Source organism: Chelonia mydas, chromosome 3 (assembly GCF_015237465.2).
Source record: "Chelonia mydas isolate rCheMyd1 chromosome 3, rCheMyd1.pri.v2, whole genome shotgun sequence".
Lineage (NCBI taxonomy): Eukaryota > Metazoa > Chordata > Testudines > Cheloniidae > Chelonia > Chelonia mydas.
In genome coordinates, this window is record NC_057851.1 from 61201601 (window position 1) to 61218420 (window position 16820).

The following is a 16820-nucleotide window of genomic DNA, read 5'->3' on the forward strand; positions in this document are numbered from 1 at the left end:
GATTGTCTAACCTGCTCTTTAAAATCTCCAATGACAGAAATTCCACAACCTCCCTAGGCAATTTACTGAAGTGCTTAACCACCCTGACAGGAAATTTTTCCTAATGTCCAACCTCAACTGTTCTTTCTGCAATTTAAGCCTACTGCTTCTTGGCCTATCTCAGAGATTAAGGAGAACAATTTACCTCCCTCCTCCTTGTAACAACCTTTTATATACTTGAAAACGGTTATGATGGCCCCCTCAGTCTTCTCTTCTCCCAAATAAACAAACCCAATTTTTTCAATCTTCCCTCATAGATCATGTTTTCTAGACCTTTAATCATTCTTGTTGCTTTTCTCTGAATTTTTTCCAATTTGTCCCCATCTTTCCTGAAACGTAGCACCCAGAACTAGACACAATACTCCAGTTGAGGCCTAATCAGCGCAGAACAGAGTGGAAGAATTACTTCTTGTGTCATGCTTACAACACTCCTGCTAACACATCCCAGAAGGACATTTGCTTTTTTTTGCAATAGTGTTACACTGTTGACTCACCTTTAGCTTGTGATCCTCTATGACCCCCAGATCCTTTTCCTCAGTACTCCTTCCTAGGCAGTAATTTCCTGTTTTGTATGTGTGAAACTGATAGTTCCTTCCTAAGTATAGTACTTTGTATTTATCCTTATTGAATTTCATTCTATTTACTTCAGACCATTTCTCCAGTTTGTCCAGACCATATAAGATCCCGATTCAGGAATCATAGAATCACAGAAATGTAGGGCTGGAAAGGACCTCAAGAAATCATCAAGTCCAGCCCCCTGCACTGAGAGAGGACCAAGTAAACCTAGGGCATCCCTGGCAGGTGTTTGTCCAGCATGTTCTTAAAAGCCTCCAGGGATTCGGATCCGCAACCTCCCTTAAAAGTGTATTCCAGACCTTACCTACCCTTACAGTTATAAATATTTTCCTAATATCTAGCCTAAATCTACCTTGCTTCAGATTAAGCTCATTACTTCTTCTCCATGTCCACTGAAGGTAGGATAACAATAGATCACCAACCTGTTTATAAACAGCCCTTAACATATCTGAAGATTATCAAGTCCCCACTAAGGCATCTTTTCTCAGACTAAACATGCCCAGTTTTTAACCTTTTCTTATAGATTAGATTTTCTAGACCTTTTATAATTTTTCTTACTCCCCTCCTGTCTGGATTTTCTCCAATTTATCCACATCTTTCCTAAAGAGTGATGCCCAGAACTGGACACAGTACTGTAGCTGAGGCATCACCAGTGCTGAATAGAGGGACAATTATCTCCTGCATCTTACATACAACACTCCTGTAAATACACCCCAGAATGATATTAACCTTTTTCACAACTGCATCACATTGTTAACTCATATTCAATTTGTGATCCATGATAAGCCCCAGACCCTTTTCAGCAGTACTACCACCCCCTAGCCAGTTATGGCCCATTTTATAAATGTACATTTGAATTTTCCTTCCAACGTGAAGTACTTTGCACTTATCTTTACTGAATTTCATCTTGTTGATGTCAGATCAATTCTCCAATTTGTCAAGGTTGTTTTGAATTCTCATCCTGTCCTCCAAAGTGCTTTCAATCCTGCCCACCCTGGTTTCAGCTGAAAATTGCATAAGCATATTCTCCACTCCATTACCCAAGTCAATAATGCACATAAGCACATGCCCAAGTACTTTTCTGAATCAGGGCCTAATTTGCTGACTTAAGTTAACAGTGATATCTGTGACTAACATACTAAATCTTCACAAAGTTACATTCATCACCCCAGTTCTAACCCTTTAGTTCACAGTAGCCATGAGACAAAGGTAACATGAATGAATAAAAAGGCTAATGTCTTAGCCTGTTTGGGAATGGAGTAAAGTCATCTTAAGTATTTGAAAGCAAATTCATTTGAATCTTTAAGGTATACAAGTTATCCACATATTTTCCCATCTCCTACAGGGCCCTACTCTGAGTGCATACATTCTCTCCTTTTACTCTGTTTCAAAAGAATAATAAAAGGTTATTAAAAATGGTATTAACAAAACGATAGGAGCAAAACGAAACAGAGATTGTCTAAGTGTGACAGAGAAAATGCAATTAAAAGTCACCTTCAGTTCCAGCGCAGAAGACAGGACTTTTCTGTCCTTTTCCTCTGCTTGGAACTGAATCAAACTGAGCTTAAAATGCTGTCTCACTTTCACAAATTACCAGGAGGAGGTGGGAGGATTCCTCTTCAGCAAGCTCACTTCCATAAGAGCCAAGGGTCACTCCTTACTCCGTTTCCTCCCACATTACATTTACTAAATAGGGTGTTTGTTCACTAAGTCCTGACTGGTTTTCAGTAAGAAGTCTATTGCTACTACAAGCGACACCACTAATTAAAACAGCAGAAATAGATTCCAACTTTTGTTTTCAGAAAAAAAAATCCATAAAAATAAGAACAAATTTCAAAGTATTTATTTCCTGCATATGCTTCAATATCCATAGTACTTTTTGACTTTTCCCCCCTATAAGTGCGCAATTTTTATAATAGACTTAAACAAATCTTTGGCTCTTTGCTGAATAATTTTAGCTTGTGTCATCCTGCTACCATCTACAAGCCCTTACCTGTGTCACTTAAAGTTCTCTGTGGGAAAGCCAAAGTAAACTCAAATTACCAGTCATACTAAATGTGTGCACCCTTCTGTGAATTTAGAGCTTTGGGGCTTTTTTCAGCCCATCAGACAAGATCACCGAGATCACCGAGGGAAACTTATCTGATGTCTGAACAAGCCAAGCACTAACATAACTTTAGAGTTCTCAGTATACACTAGCTGTAGCATGAATAAGGTATTATTTTCATCTCTCTGGATTTTGATTAGTGGAAATGAAAAATGTAGAGTTTTTGGGGGGTTTTTTTGGCTGTATTGAACAGCAGTTTCTGCAGGTGTGACTGATCTATGATTTTAGCAGACATCCCACTTTCCATTTCTGAACAGCATGAAAAGCAGACTTCCACATGAAAACTCCTCCAGCACTAATACAAGTAAGACTTATTTACAAACAGTGGCTGAGACCGTACCTTATGCCCTGAAAAATGTTGCACCCTCCTTGTCCCTGCCTTGTCCACAAGTGTCCTCATCTCACCTTTGAGGACAGACACTGCATTTCCCTCACCTTGGAGCTTATGATCACACTGTTATCTTGTCCCTATCTCAGCAGCAGAGTTCAGGCACCTTTTCTCATGTCTGCCTGTGTTTGTCCCCACTAAATCACCAAATCTAATAGTTAGGAGCAAACTAAAGAGAAAATCATCTGGGCCCACACAGATTGAAACCAACCCCTGCATGGATGTGCAAAGACTGAGAACAGGGCATTGCCTTTCAACACCGGTAAGTAGAGCTGACTGGGGCCAGTGGGGACAGCAGACTGCAGCCTTGCTAAGCTTCCCCAATTGCTGCCATGCTCTTGTGCATGGCTCTGGAGCCCTGAGGATGAATTCTGGCTAAGTCAGTGCAGCTCTTCCACACTTTCTCCAGTTTACATGGGGGCACAAAGGTCACAGTCTAATCCTATCAAAACAGAAGTTATCTAGAATATAAACGAATCTACCGAAATTCAGATGGAAACACTGTAATACTTGGCCTAACTAATACTTGGCTAGGCCTAACCTCTTTGTCTTTCAGCCTCTCTCCTTGGAAGTCTATGTAACTTGACCTACCAAGATATGGCCAGGGAAAAAGTGTTTCTCTGTGTAACCAAAGATCCTCTGTTTATAACCCTCTGCAGCTTTGTGAGCCCAGACAGCCTTCATTAGCACATTGCGCATTCCCTCGGCCATTGATTCAGATGTCAATGCTCAACTATAAATATTATTTCTAAGTTACAACATATTTGCTTAAACTCATTAATTCTTTTTAAAGCCCTTCTGCTTTGCATGGGTGAATTTCAAATATCTTTTATCCATTGCAAAAATACCTTTGATGTTGTGAAAGGTTTGAGAGTCTTTTACATGTTCAACACAAACCCTCAGCATCAAAGACAACTCAGGGGATCATACTATTTACCTAACGTGATCTTGGTACCTTTCAGATGTTACCCCGTCTCTCTGGTGCTGCATAAGGCAAGACAAAGGGAGAATCCCTGGCCCTATCAAAGGCAATAAAAAAAACTCAATTACTTCTCTGTGGCCAGCATTTCACCTGAAGTGTCTTATTAGAATTAAGACTAAGATTGAGGGCTGTCAGTTTATTGACTGTTTTGTCAGGTGATACAAACACAAAATTAAACTTTTGATGATTTCTGATCCTGACTTCATTGTGAGTTTTGCTTGATTAAGAAACATAGAATTTGGCTGACAGAAAAACAGTTGTTATTCTGGGACAAAGGTGCCAGCTATCTCAGAGGTGAATTTGCAATAATAAATGAAAAATTTCCAAAATGAAATGCACATACATATCCATACCCCACCCCCATCATTACTATCCCCTCTCTTCCCCACATACCCACACCTATTTAATGGGGAAAAATAACACCTTTAAAATTTGCAAAATCATCTTTGCAGTGAACATTTTTGCAAAGCAAAGACTGATCATTTCACACCATTTTAATTACTGTACGTAGGATGAACTAAAGAGTTAAAGAAGAAAGAGGATATTTTACTAGGGATAAAGAGAAAGCAAAGTATTTATAGGAATGCTTATAGAGAAAAAAGTGAATCCTCGTTACTCATGGGAAAGGGGTAAAGAGGACTACTGCATACACTGTTTCTTAGGGTATTTACCAGCGTATGTACTCCTGTATGTCTAAATACTAGGGTTGAAGAACTGTATCCCCAAAGGGTTTGTCCACTCATTTCGGAACATCCACCAATATGAACAGAAAGTGGAAATGCAACTGTTTCCTCATATGTTGAAGCATGACATGGCTAAGGCCTGGTAAACACTGCAGGGGAGGGGGCGAGCTAAGTTGATCTAAGTTATGCAACTTCAGCTACTAAAACAGCGTGCTGAAGTCAACGTACTTAGAGCTACTTATGGCAGTATCTTCACTGCGATAGGTCGACTGCAGGCACTCCCTACGCTTCTCACTCCAGTGGAATACCAGAGTTGACAGGAGATCACTTGGCGGTCGATTTATTGCGTCTTCACTAGACGCGATATATTGATCTCCACTGGATCGATCACTCCGGAGGTAAGTATAAACATGCCCTAAGTAGCATGCCCTATAGTCAAATCTTGTAAACCCAGGTGTAAGTTAAAGAGGACTTTGACAGTAGAAGGTAATAAACATCACATTTTTCCATATTCCTCTAGCACCATCAATTCCAATAAGAGATCCATTATTCCATCTATTTAATGGTAAGAATGCAAGATGGTATTCAGAGGCACAAGCATATGTTAAATATCTGTCATGCTACAAAGACTGTGGATGAGCTGAAGCTAGCACAGAATCCATTCCAATGGATTATCTGGAAAAAAAACCTAAGCCACCCTTATACAATGGGCAGTTTTATTAGTTACTAGTAGGGCTGTTGATTAATCATAGTTAACTCACGCGATTAACTCAAAAAAATTAATCGCGATTGATCATAGTTTTAGTCACACTGTTAAACCATAGAATAGCAATTGAAATTTATTAAATATTTTTGGATATTTTTCTACATTTTCAAATATATTGATTTCAATTACACCACAGAATACAAAGTGCACAGTGCTCACTTTATATTATTTTTATTACAAATATCTGCACTGTAAAAATGATAAACAGAAATAGTATTTTTCAATTCACCTCATGCAAGTACTATAGTGCACCCTCTTTATCGTGAAAGTGCAATTTACAAATATAGATTTTTTTTGTTATATAACTGCACAACAAAACAATATAAAACTTTAGAGCCTACAAGTCCACTCAGTCCCACTTCTTATTCAGCCAATTGCTAAGACAAACAAGTTTGTTTTCATTTACAGGAGATAATCTGCCTGCTCCTTATTTACAATGTCACTTGAAAGCGAGAACTGGCATTCGCGTGGCAATTTTGTAGCTGGCATTGCAAGGTATTTGTGTGCCAGATATGCTAAACATTCATATGCCCCTTCATGCTTCAGCCACCACTCCAGAGGACATGCTTCCATGCTGATGACACTCTTTAAAAAATAATGCATTAATTAAATTTGTGACTGAGCTCCTTGGGGGAGAATTGTGTGTCCTGCTCTGTTTTACCCACATTCTGCCATATATTTCATATTATAGCCGTCTTGGATGATGACCCAGCACGTTGTTCGTTTTAAGAACACCTTCACCACGGATTTGAGAAAACACAAAGAAGGTACCAATGTGAGATTTCTAAAGATAGCTCCAACACTCAACCCAAGATTTAAAAAATCTGAAGTGCCTTCCAAAATCAGAGAGGGACGAGGTATGGCGCAAGCTGTCATAAATATAAAGGGAAGGGTAGCCACCTTTCTGTATACAGTGCTATAAAATGCCTCCTGGCCAGAGGCAAAATCCTTTCACCTGTAAAGGGTGTGACGGGGCAAGGCCAGATGGCTATAGAAAAGTAGTGGGAGATATTAGCTCCAGGCTAAACAAATCCCTGGTACCAGGATAAGTGAAATGGCAGCTGCTCCAGGTCAATTAAGACACCTAGGGCCAATTAAGAACTTTCCAGAAGGCAGGGAGAATGCTAGGTTGAATGGGACACCTGAAGCCAAGCAGGGGTGGCTGAAACTAGTTAAAAGCCTCCCAGTTAGTCAGGTGGGTGTGCATGTCAGGAGCTGTGGGAGGAAGTTGTGCTGTTGGAGAGACTGAGTAGTACACACCATATCAGGCACAAGGAAGGAGGCCCTGAGGTAAGGGTGAAGTGGAGCTTGAGGAAACCAGGGCTGCTGTTGGGGAAGTAGCCCAGGGAATTGTACATGTCATGTTTCTAAAAGGTCAGCTACCATAGCTGATACTATTAGGGTCCGTGGGCTGGAGCCCAGAGTAGAGGGTGGGCCCGGGCTCCCCCCCACCTTTGCCCCTGATTAATCACTGAGACTGGGAGACAACAGAGACTGTGCAAGGAAGGATAACTTCTCCTCACTTCCCTTGCTGGCTTATGATAAAAATGGCTCAGTAGACTGTGACCCTTGTCTCTAAAGGGAGAAGGGTTACATGGAAGGTCACAGTGAGCCTCTGAGGGTAGCGAAATCCGCCAGGAAACGCGGGACCGACAGAGGCAAGGACAGAGCTTTGTCACAAGGGTTAAGAAGCTAAGGTAATCCCGCTGGCACCTGACCCAAAATGGCCAATGAGGGGACAAGATTCTTTCAAATCTGGAGGGGTGGGAGACAAAGGGTTTGGTCTGTCTGTGTGCTGCTTTTGTCAGGAACAGATCAGGAATGCAAGCCTTGCAACTCCTGTAAAGTTAGTAAGTAATCTAGCTAGAAAATGCATTCGATTTTCTTTTGTTTAATGGCTTGTAAAATAAGCTGCGCTGGAGGGAATGTATATTTCTGTTTTTGTGGTTTTTTGTAACTTAAGGTTTTGCCTAGAGGGATTCTCTATGTTTTGAATATGATTACCCTGTAAGGTATTTACCATCCTGATTTTACAGAGGTGATTCTATTACCTTTTCTTTAATTAAAATTCTTCTTTTAAGAACCTGATTGATTTTTCATTGTTCTTAAGATCCAAGGGTTTGGGTCTGTGTTCACCTGTACCAATTGGTGAGGATTATCATCAAGCCTTCCCCAGGAAAGGGGGTGTAGGGCTTGGGGGGGATATTTTAGGGGAAGGCATCTCCAAGTGGTCTCTTTCCTTGTTCTTTGTTTAAAACGCTTGGTGGTGGCAGCATACTGTTCAAGAACAAGGCAAAGTTTGTACCTTGGGGAAGTTTTTAACCTAATCTGGTAAGAATAAGCTTAGGGGGTCTTTCATGCAGGTCCCCATATCTGTACCCTAGAGTGGGGAAGGAACCTTGACACATGCTTTCAGAAGTCTTAAAAGAGCAATACTCCATTGTAGAAACTACAGAACCTGAACCACCAAAGAAGAAAATCAACCTTCTGCTGGTGGCATCTGACTCAGATGATGAAAATGAACATGCGTCGGTCCACAGTGCTTTGGATTGTTATCGATCAAAACCCATCATCAGCATGGATGCATATTGTCTGTAATGGTGGGTGAAGCATGAAGGGATATATGAATCTGTGGCACATCTGGCACGTAAATATCTTGTGACGCTGGCTACAACAGTGCCACGTGAACACCTGTTCTCACTTTCAGGTGACATTGTTTACATTTGCAGGAGATAATGATGCCTGCTTCTTGTTTACAAACTTGTTTGTCTGAGTGACTTGCTGAACAAGAAGTAGGACTGAGTGGACTCATAGGCTCTAAAGTTTTCCCTTGTTTTATTTTTGAATGCATTTATTTTTTGTACATAATTCTTCAGTTGTAAGTTAAACTTTCTAGACACAGATTGCAATACAGTACTTGTATTAGGTGAATTGAAAAATACTATTTCTTGTTTTTACCATGCAAATATTTATAATAAAAAAGAAATATAAAGTGAGCACTGTACACTTTGTATTCTGTGTTATAATTGAAATCAATATATTTGAAAATGTAGAAAATATCAAAAAATATTTAAATAAATGGCATTCTATTATTGTTTAACAGCGCGATTAATCGCGATTAATTTTTTTAATTGCTTGACAGCCCTAGTTACAAGGTAGTAAGCAGAGAAAATAAAAAAACAGGAGAAATGAGACACACGGTCACTCAAATTTGGTTAGAGACGTTTCTGACAGTGTTCATATTTTCTCATTAGCAGATGGCTTAAACACTGGTAAGGGAATATTACACTCAGCATGACATCACAGCAGTGTAGTTCAAGAGTTTAAAGATTGGCTTGCTATAGCTTCAGGACTGGTGACTGGAGGGGAATAAAATAAAATGTTGGTCACACATGATTGGCAAGATAGAAAAACAGTTCTGAAAAAAAGCTTCATTAAAAAAAAAAAAAAGATATGTCCTGGAAGGCTAGGGCTGAATGATTTGAGCAACTCAGGATATTTCTTGGCCAACATACAGGTGACAGATGTCTTCTGAATGGGTCAGCCAAACACAACAGAGGATAAGCTATTTGTGCATAAAGGAAAAAGGAAAAGAAGAAAAGAAAGAAGAAAATTATAGCTAGGCCCATCATCCACTCTGTGCCTTTCCCATGTTACTCTACTTAGAGGTGGGGCTTATCCTTTCTTACAGTCTTATACCAATGTTTGTCAGAAACAACATTAAGATGGAATCTGACAAGAAATTTTCCCTTGATTTCTTACTTAAACAACATATTTATAGTGCTGCACAAATCAATGGTGCAGGTGTCCTGTTCTTCAGAACTCGTGCAACACAACAGATCATTTAGACCGAGCATACAGAAGACTTTGCTTATATTCTTCAAGACAACTATAAGGAACCCAGTTATTCTGGCTTTACTTAGTAGCATTCCTTCATTTGTTCACTGATGAACTAAAATATGTCTGGTGAGGACTCTAGATAATGTACAGATTTGATTACAAAAATCTGGCTCATTACTTTTGCTTATTCCTACTGTTGATACTAGCTGCACTAGAAGACAAAACACTGCTTGTGCTTGCTCTTTCCCTTCCATCTCTGGAGGACTCTGATAGCAGCATGCTGTACAGCCTGACACACACTTTGGGAAGTGCTTCCTCCTCTTTCCTGTTTAATTTTGGCAATACAATATATTCTACAGGTCACTGACGTTAAGGACAATTTACTCACTGATTCTTGTGTTTAGTGTAGTCCTCTATCAGTCAAAACTAACAGACAAGCACCAGTCCACCCAGAGAGACTTGTAGGGCAAAGTGATGAATCAGAGGGAGAAAGAATTGTTGCCATGGTGGCTGGCTGGCTGGCAGGCAGGCAGAGAAGCCAAATCTCATTCTGGGAGAAGGAGCTGAGCCTCCAGCCCTACAGGAGGGTGGGTGGGGGGGAGTTGATTCGGAGCACCTCTCAGCTGAGAGAAGCCTGAGAGGAAGGTAAGGTAACTAGGACAGAATTTCCCTGTGGCTCCAAGGAGGCTCATCTCCTGTCTCATCAGACACCCCCTTGTAGTTGCAAGCTGGAGATGTCCATAAAAGGAATTTTCCATGCTGTCTCTGCTCCTCCCCTCCTTTTTCATCATCCATATTTCTTAGTCTCTCCTAATTGTTTTTTTTTCTTCCTTCCTTCTTATGAAGAGGAGCTGGACAAAAAAGAAGAGGTTGGAGAAAAGACTGAATTAGAGCCAACATCTGAGCTATGAATATCATTACATATTTCCAGTTCAGAGGGCAGAGATATCTAGAAAGGAAGTGGTGCTTATACACTAGCCTTGACTGACAGACCTTTTGCCTTCTTGAATCTGAGTAGGTGGGGTCATAATGTTATGGAGCAGATGACAGAAGAAGGACAGACAATAAAGAACAGATGGCCAACTAGAAGCAAGTGCCAGAATATTGTTTGGAGTTAAAGACCCTGCTCCTCCTCCTACATCAGACAGTGTAAGTGTTAATATCTCTAATACTAAATTTAGTTTTATTGTTAATGCCCAGCGGCAATTACAGCTGATGTAGGTAATTATGTATATATAAAGCTCAGCACTTTGTTTTCTGAGATAACTGTTCTAACTCACACAGGGAACTTTAAAATAAAATGTTCTTGCTTTTCAGTTTAACAATTTAAAGTTAGTTGTAAGTGGAAAAAAAATCAGCTCTTAAGAGAGCTGTTGTGTTTCCTCCAGAGTCTGAGAGGAGCATAGTTCCCTTTTAAAAATTATTCTTCATCTCTTCGGAGCTCTGAAATAGGCACCCTCACCATCTCTCTGCTCCACAATGAGACATGCACAGATTGGCATTGCAACAGCAGGATGAAAACAGGCGGTACGTGGAAATGTAGGTCATCCCCACCTCCACATGACATTACAGGCTAAAAGGACATTTGTTGGGGTATCTGAAATCCAGCCCTAATCATTTCAGTTGAATTGCCTTCTCACAGATGAAGTAAATCTGGGATGAGTTAAAGCACAAAACGATAAGAGTGAGAGTATCATTCTGACATAAGGATTTGGTATTGAAATTTGATAGTACTGCTGCTAATTGACATGTGTCAAAGAAAATAATCTGCATGATATTAAAACATCATATGTCAGGAATTGACATGCCTTCAAGTGCAGAGATCTGTGGAACAGTATAAAGGTTCTCTTTCCCAAATGCTCAGTATCAAACATTTCTGTTACTCCTGAAAAGTCAAAAGCTAGTGACTGTCCTCTGCTGAAAATGAAATATATATATCAGTTGCATACTCATTTGGCTGCAGACCAGTAAAAAATTACTTGGAATGGGGAATGTACAGGTCATCTAACGTATGTAATGTAATAACTGGGTTGATAAGAGCAAGCACTGATTTTTTCAGATTCTAGAAAGAAGTCCTTGGGAAAGAATGCTGCTCGCTCTGTCACAGTAGGATATCTTGCTCACAGCTAATGGTTTATCTAGTCAAGGTTCTTCTTACAAAGCCTCCAGGCTCCTTACATCTATTCTCATGATGAAAAGAAGGCTTGATAAACCTGATTCTGATCTCATTTACACAGGTATAACTCTATAGATTCTAGCAGTTATTCTTGATTAACACTAGAGAATCTGAGATCAGAATCAGGCCCAACGAAACTAAATTGTGTATTGAAATTCTGTTTTATCCACTTGGATAAAATGACCAGGAAATTCTATTCACAATTGAATGAGTCTTGGAGAGAAAATTATGACAAAATAATCAAGGTAACTTCAGTGCACCACAGCCCTAAGTGAAGAAACTTAATTGATAGTGCAAAATCTGATATGACATTAATGAAAGGCAAGAAATGACAAGTGTGCTCTACCAAATACAGAGTTTATCCACTGCAGAAGAATTTGATTGTTTTAGATGCAAGAGCACACTAATGTTTAAGGATTTCATGGAAGGATTGAAGTGGTTTTTTTAATGTTGGGTTTCATAAGTTATTGTCATCTTCCACAAAATGTTTTTCCAAGAGAAAAAAAAAGTTTTCCCTTAAGTTAGAAGCAGCATGAGTTATGCAAAGAATAAGGATCCCTGCTTGGAAGTAATTCCTACTCTATTTATAAGAATACCAGTGAAAAAGGTAAGGTCTGAAAAAATATTCAGTGGCCTCAAACTTGCATTTTCAATGACCAAAAGGAATTCAAACCTCAATTTTTCAATTCTGTTCCAAATCTAGAAACAATGGCTCAGATTCTGTCAAGCAGACAGCTGTCCGGGGCAGCTGGGAGAGTCTGAGGAGGGAAGCAGATTAAATTTGGATCACTAGCTATGTACCCTAAAGGGCTTTATACCCACTGAGAATGGGCAGAGGAGGCCTGTGCTCGACACTGTGCCCACATGTCCTTTCCTCCATTCAACGTACTCCCTCGATACCATGGGAAGCTGGCATCGGAGACAGCTCTGACACCTTTGTGCTAGGATGATTCTCATCTCCTTTTCACCTCTTGGGAAACACAGAGGGGCCAAAGTCAGAGGACAGAATCTGGCCCAGTGTTTTGAGTGGTTTCTAAATGCCTCAGTTCTCCCAACCTTGCAGTTGATATTGCAGCTCTGAAATTGCTGGGAAGTCCAGCAAACATAATGCTGAAAGTCAGTACAAGACAATGGGCTAGATTCTGCTATTAAAGTTAATGGGATTACTTTGGATTTATGCCAGTGTAACAGGTAACAGAATTTGTCCCTACAATCAAATGTTCCACTCGAACCTGCAGAAGTCAGCTCCAGTTCTAACCTGCAGAAATATCAGGGAAATGAGTATCAGGAGGTTAATATTGTTGAAATGGATTTGCCCTTTAAACAGCATGTTTGTTCTCATATTTTGTGAATTATGAGCATCTTGGAAGTCTTCACAAAATAAAAACATTTCAACTTGTTAATTAACTCTGGATGTGTGACCTCTGCATACATTCTCGATCAGAATATCAATCTTAAAACATTAAAAAAACAAGCTGACTTTCTTATGAACTTGGTATAAGTGGAATTTATCACCAGGTCACCAGTGGAATGTATTTGCACAACTCATTTATCCTCTCTAGGGGTAGCATGGCTAGACGTTGAAGCGTTATCTATTGTGCTTCTAAAATTTCTTCCAGGATATTTTACCCTAGAAGGGGCAGACCTTAGTATTCTACAGAAAAACACTTCTGTTTAACTTTGACTATTGGTAGTTTACTGTAAGGGTTATCAATATATAGACATTTCCATGGTAAAAGATATAGGTCGTGGAGATAATGACAGTGTACCTTTTGGTCTTACTTTGGTGAACACTTATTCACACAAGTAGTCCATTTACTCCAATGGTGTGAGGAAGGGTTACACAATTGGACTTTATGGAGTATTTTGCATATTCAATATGCTGTCTGAACACTCAGTAATTATACCTCACAGCACTCCTCTGTGGTAGGTAACTATTTCGCTCCTGGAGGAACTGATACACAGAGATTAAGTAACTTGCCCCAGATGATGCAGTAAGTAGATGGCACAGGTTAGAATTCAAGTATTGTTTGCTTTCAGCCTGTGCTCAGTCCATTAGGTCATGTTATCTAGAGTGATAGTAATGGTGATTATATCTATCTGGAAGACGTCCCGGTATAATAATGGGAAACTTTCAGACATAGAGGAGTATTGCTTGCCATCTGTGCATATCGGCCTTTCCACCATTTAGGTTCAGTTGCTGACAACCTAGCTGAAGAAAGGACCTAGTGTCCACCTAATCCCTCAACCTTAATATCACTCTAGACTTTTCTTGTGTTGCCTGCCCACCATCAGACTCTCCAAACCCACCCTCCGGTGCTGGTTGCCCTTTGGAAGGGGCATCTCTGTTTCCTGCTCACTTGCCTGCATTGATCATTCTCAGTTCTCAAATGCATCTCAGAATCCTTTTTTCCTGACTTCAGCAGTGCTTCAAAGGAGGCACCACAAGAGCCATCATGACAGATTCTGAAGCACATCACATCACTCTATAGGACACAGCGAACATAGTTGACCCTGAATGTATGTAAAGTCTACATAAGGATTAACATATCTTCTGCACTGACTCTTTGCCCAGTGGAGATGGTTAGGTATTGGGTATCAATTTCTTGCACAAGACAGATCTGTTTCATGTAACCCAACTAACTGCATGAAAAATACCTTGTAAATATTTGTACGTGTTTCTGCAAAAGACTAGGGAAATATATATTTCAGTTAAAGTAGATCAGAGAGTTTTTCCTATGCAGCTGTAGTGTTAAGGGGATAAGTCTCTAGCTTAGAAGATCAGAAAAAAATATTTATCGCATTTCATTGTACAGTACCTACCATATTATGAATTCACAGTCATGGCTCTTGGAGACCATCAATTACTACATAACACAAACATTACATCTAAACAATCCTGGTAGGACTTGTTGTTTAGGCCCCACAGTTCCCTCATAACATTAAGGCAGCTACTGATATCCTTACTTACTGTTAGTACCATCTTCCCCTACACGTTAGTCCCAGTGGATTCAATTATTCATGGAGTAAGGTGTTATTCAACACAGTAAGGGTGACAGAATCTGACCCCTAAAGCACAGTTCTGTGTTTGTTCTGAAATTCTAAGATTTCTAAAAAATATAATTATCTGATTAGTGGTAAGAAGAGGTGTATAATTTTCCAGTCCCGCTCACTTTACCTTCTTTTATTAAGCTAAATTGCTTGTGTGGTAAGGACATTAAAAATTAAGAAAGAGTGAGAAAGGATTTTGTGGTTCCCTGAGACAACCTGTTGATAAAAAGCTACAAATTGCAGTTTCATTATATGAGAAATGAATTACCATATGTGCTGACAGAGCACAGGCAGGAGTTACTGGGGTCTAACTACATAAAGTGAGAGAGCTTTTGTCTGGACTAATTGAAGTGAATTAGATTACAAGATATCTGTCTGTGGAATGTCTACAGCCAGAATTGCTAACAGAAATACTATTTAGAGAATAGTAGTTGTGTGGTACATACCACTGGCAAAGACATGAGATCCCTAGGGTGCTAGTTTGTGATGGCTGATTTTAAAAAAGATACACCTTATTTTGTTTCAGTGTGCATGTTGTCCAAGAATGTAGTGTATGAACAGTATACAAAAAACAAAAAAAAACAAAAAACAAGAAAACAGAGCTAAAATGTTTGTCTCCAGGCCCACAAAAAACCTGGGCCAAATTCTACTCTCTATCAGACTGACTTCATTGAATTTCGTGCAGTTTTTACATGCATCACCAACATCAGAATTTGCTCCCTTTAATAGCATCTACACCTGTCAAGGTTCCTTCCCCACTCTGAACTCTAGGGTATAGATGTGGGGACCTGCATGAAAACCTCCTAAGCTTACTTTTACCAGCTTAGGTTAAAACTTCCCCAAGGCACAAATTAATTTTACCCTTTGCCCTTGGATTTCCACTGCCACCATCAAACTTTATCTGGGTTCCTGAAAAAACAGAGTTTGGACACGTCTTTCCCCCCAAAATGCTCCCAACCCTTGCACCCCACTTCCTGGGAAGGTTTGGTAAAAATTCTCACCAATTTGCATAGGTGACCACAGACCCAAACCCTTGGATCTTAGAACAATGAAAAAGCATTCAGTTTCCTTACAAGAAGACTTTTAACAGAAGTAAAAAGAAAAGAATCATCTCTGTAAAATCAGGATGGTGAATACCTTACAGGGTAATTAGATTCAAAACATAGAGAATCCCTCTAGGCAAAACCTTAAGTTACAAAAAAGACACACAGACAGGAATATTCATTCTATTCAGCACAGCTATTTTCTCAACCATTTAAAGAAATCATAATCTAACACATACCTAGCTAGATTACTTACTAAAAGTTCTAAGACTCCATTCCTGTTCTGTCTCCGGCAAAAGCATCACACAGACAGACACAGACCCTTTGTTTTTCTCCCTCCTCCCAGCTTTTGAAAGTATCTTGTTTCCTCATTGGTCATTTTGGTCAGGTGCCAGCGAGGTTACCTTTAGCTTCTTAACCCTTTACAGGTGAGAGGATTTTTCCTCTGGCCAGGAGGGATTTTAAATGGATTTACCTTTCCCTTTATATTTATGACAATACCGCATAACAAAAGTGAACCCAAGAAGAATCTTTGCCAGCGGGGATGCTCAAATAGTGTAGCTTACAGTAAGTTTTATTAATAAATTTTATAAAATCTTTTTAAAAGCCCAATATGAATAGGAATATTCTTTCTTAAAATTCAATACAAAAAGTATTTTGGGATTTAATCTCCACTTGCAGTCCGCATTGTGCTAGTGCACGAGAACTAAAGGGACGTTAAACAAATCAGACTAAATATATACCCAAACTTCATTTTTAATAGTGTTATTAGTATACTAATACCTTGATGAATCTGGCCTATATTGTATCTAAGCACATGCCTAATTTTCAGCGCAGGAGTAGTCTTCAATTTAGGCACATGCTTAAATATCTTGCCAACCTGGCACCAGATTCTCCCTCACTCGTGATTTTCAGGTGGGTTTAAGAATGGTATTTGGGCAATCCCCACTCTGATGAAAAGTGCCTGGAGAACATTCCTGGCCTGGAACAGTTCTCAGGTTACTGGTGGGTGCTTCCTGGGCACTGCAAAACCCATTGGGCACCCCATCTGCATGAACAGGTGTCTCAGATATACCAAATTAAGCTGAATAATCTGACTGCATTTGAATGGGATGGCACTCCTGGCTCCCACTCCCCAAGTCCTTTCAGTATAGTCCTATATTCCCTCA

General features: G+C 39.7%; 1 long non-coding RNA gene across 2 annotated transcripts in view; it reads left to right on the top strand.

Annotated features, from left to right (window-relative positions):
- The first annotated feature begins 10203 nt into the window (after window positions 1–10203).
- Window positions 10204–16820, top strand: part of LOC122464982 — a 90662-nt gene continuing 84045 nt past the window's right edge. For both annotated transcript variants that reach the window (XR_006289461.1, XR_006289462.1), the window contains exon 1: window positions 10204–10530. This is a non-coding gene — a long non-coding RNA (uncharacterized LOC122464982). The remainder of the gene's footprint in view (window positions 10531–16820) is intronic.